This window comes from Plasmopara halstedii, assembly GCF_900000015.1.
Source record: "Plasmopara halstedii genome assembly, contig: Scaffold_323, whole genome shotgun sequence".
Classification (NCBI taxonomy): domain Eukaryota; phylum Oomycota; class Peronosporomycetes; order Peronosporales; family Peronosporaceae; genus Plasmopara; species Plasmopara halstedii.
The window spans coordinates 706457-709884 of NW_020187244.1; positions in this window are offsets into that span (position 1 = coordinate 706457).

Here is a 3428-nt window from a genome sequence, read left to right on the forward strand (position 1 = left end):
GGTTTATGGCACACTTCTGGGCACACAAAACAAATTGAGCACGAGCTCCAGTCGACATACTTAACAGATTGCATCATAACGTCACGAATATTGCGCAGTCAGTTGAATGAAAGACCCAAATGTTTCTTCTTTACGGCAGCATTGACATCACCACAACAGGTGTTCGACATCATACCGAACAGCCGAAAATGCGATAATGCCATTGCTAACCACGATTTTTGCCACGTTGCGATAAATAGACATTTCGACGGGTGTAAGACCCGTGGTCTCCTCAGCAGGCACACGAGAGTCAGAGTCGCCGAACCACAAGTATTGCGGATGTTGGCTTTGCGCTGTCTTGTCGAAATTATTCGGTCGAATAGCTTTTTACCCTCACACCATTTCCCGATGTTTTCAAATAGACGCTCAAGTGACGTAGTCATCGTCATGTTGGAAGCATGAGGCAGATAGGAGGAATGCGAGCTATCACCTAAACAACAGAGAAACGTTAAAGGACCAGTCCCGTATACTGTCACAATTTATCACATAGTACTTTACATATAAACAATTGCTCCCATAAGGGGCCCACACCATTTCATAAGCTCAGAAGTACCATTATGAAGTAAAGGATATATTAGTGCTTATTATGAAAATTAGACAACTTAGTGTGTACAATTTAAGCGTCCCGCAACTTCAACAGATTTTACTATAACCCACAACGGGATTATCGTGCGCTTTGCAAAGAGAACGCTTCGATAATCAGAGTCCGCTCCGCATCAAAACCGCACAGATATTGTGTTCGGGCTATCCTATTAAGAATGGAACTGAGAGTATTTAGAATAACTAACACTGTTAGCTTGCTCTACTTTATGCACATCTGTTTAGAATCAATTTTAGTTAGACTAACACGAAATATGTATATTATACTGACTCCTCTAAAACAGTATTCATGTGTACCCCGGACCCCTCTATGAAATGATGAACCATTGCATTAAGGTGTACCTTCTGTGTGCTTTGTGGGAATCAATGACAGAAAATTACAGTCTGATGTTCCCAAATGCATAAGTGATTTCTTATCTGAAGTCACAAGCATTCTGTGTGATACAGAATGCTGGTTCCTACTTGAGGATCTGTGCTGGTGACGAGACCGACTTGCCTCTGTCGTTAGAAGTGGGTGGCATAAGCTAGTCCCTTATACCGGATACTTTCCTAAATTTTAACTTAAGCTCCAATCATGTATTCTTTGGATCTGAAGTTTAACCTCAGTACACCCTTGATTTATGAATCAGGCACCAAGGTTTTATCAGTAAAACATGAAGAAGCCCTTGGGGTGTTTAGCATGTAGCTAGGAGTCATAACTCATTTTAATTGAGTCGCAAATTTAGCTTTAAGGTATTAAGTCGTTCTCTTCCTTCCAAGTCGGGACTGTCCTTATCCCTCCACGTCTGGAATCGCTTCCTCGTCGCACAAGCGTTGTGTTTGCGGGTCTATTTGTGAACACCGACCTCTTACAATTGGTAATACTTCGGGTAGCTTTTCAACAACGCCATACTCGTAACGGGATTTCACGTGCCCTGGTATGAAGGGTGTGGATCACACAATATGATGTCATCACACAGTGGGCTGATTTACACAAAATGGTGTGATCACACAATGGTGTGGCTACAATTAAATAAGAAGTCAGTACGTGCCAGTATCGCGCTCTGTCGTCGCGGCTTCAATCCGTCGAGCATACAAATGCGTCGCTTCGTGCGACGGTGGAACGCCTGGCGCCGTTGGAAACGGAGATCGTTGCACTCCGGCTCAAAAGCAGTTACTAATTTAGCTTCTCGGTGGCCGAGCCCGAGCATCAACGCTTCAGCGTTCACTTGCGCTGGATTCCGGTACGGCTAAAGTAAGCCCACATAAAACACCGGGTGGGTGCGCACCCATTTCGGAAAGTCTAGCGTATACGCAAGGCCTCGCATGGCCACGGTTTTAAGAGGTCCAGTAAACCGTGAACGGAACTTTGTCTGAAAGACGACAGAGACTGCATGTGCAGAATGGTTCTTAGCATTTAACAAAACCAGGTGTCCGACCTCAATGTTTCCAACCATTTCGTCTGCTTCTTCCGTCTGCATATTCTTTCTGCATGTCTTGGCTTTCAGCCATCACATCGCAGACTGGTCGACAGGATATCATCGACTTCTTTACGGACAATGAGAGAGCTGACGTCAGCTAGCTGTTCGGCTATCACTTCCCCACCAAGCCTTGAACCATGGGATGGCGGCGTCAGTGGGACGCAGGGATTGGCAAGCCTATCACGTCGAACGGCGTGTTGCCGGCAGATGCATGCACTGCATTGTTTAGAGCGAACTACACAGGTGGCAGCATAGCGCACCAGCGCTTCGGTGTCTAAGCGCAGACGCTGCAAAGAACTTCTTCAACGACGCCATTCCTGCGCTCAGTTTGACCATCGGTCTGCGGACGGTCCGCTGTTGACATAGTCAACTTGATGCCCAGCAACCTGACGATAGTCAACCAAAACTTCTCAACGAAGCGTATGTCTCTGTCAGAGACAATTGAATCCGGAAGTTCATGTTGTCGAAAGACACGATCGACAAACAGCGTCGCTGTACCCACACCGTCGATGGTGTACAGCACTGCCGCAAGATGAGCCATTTTGCTCAAATGGCCACAAAGGCCACCACACCCGTGTTGTACGCCGAACCCTTCGGCAGGCTAAGCACAAAGCTCATATGTTTGGCTGCCAACACCCGGAGGGTGCCTGTATAATGGCCAGCGGCGCCGCCGCGTTCGGAGAGGATTTCACCCTTAGACATGTCTCACTCGTGCGCATATATATGCTCGTTCATTTGTACAGATTAAGCCACCAATAATGGCAACGAGCTGTACGTCATCTCACGACCGAGATACCCACTTAGTCGGGTGTCGTGGGCCTCATAGAGAATACGGAAGTTCAAACCCTCGTCGTGAGGGACCACCTTTCGTGGCGTATCCGTCGAATCAGTGCTATAATACAGCAATCCATTATTCAGTAAATATCGGTGCAGCCGTACATGCAGTCGCGACGATAACATCTTGTCCGAGTCTCCAAACAACTTGCTCCTGAGAGCCCGAGCAGCGCTTCGCTCACATCATCACCCGCGTGGGGGGCCGCGGGTCCATCCGCCCCGGACGACATCACCGTCAAGCTCATAACCCGGTCTGCGTGACAGCGCATCAGCCAAAACATTCTGTTTTCCTGGCTTATACTTCATCTCGAAGCTATATTCTGCGAAGAAGGAGCTCCACCTGCCATCTGCTGCGAGAGGTGAGGCGACTGTGTTGCAGTGCGTCATGACGCATGATCTTTGTAGATCACAAACGGCTTTCAGCCAAGCAGGTACACCTTGAATTTGACAAGTTCATACTTCATCGCCTTGTCGTGAACTGGGTAGTTCCTCTTC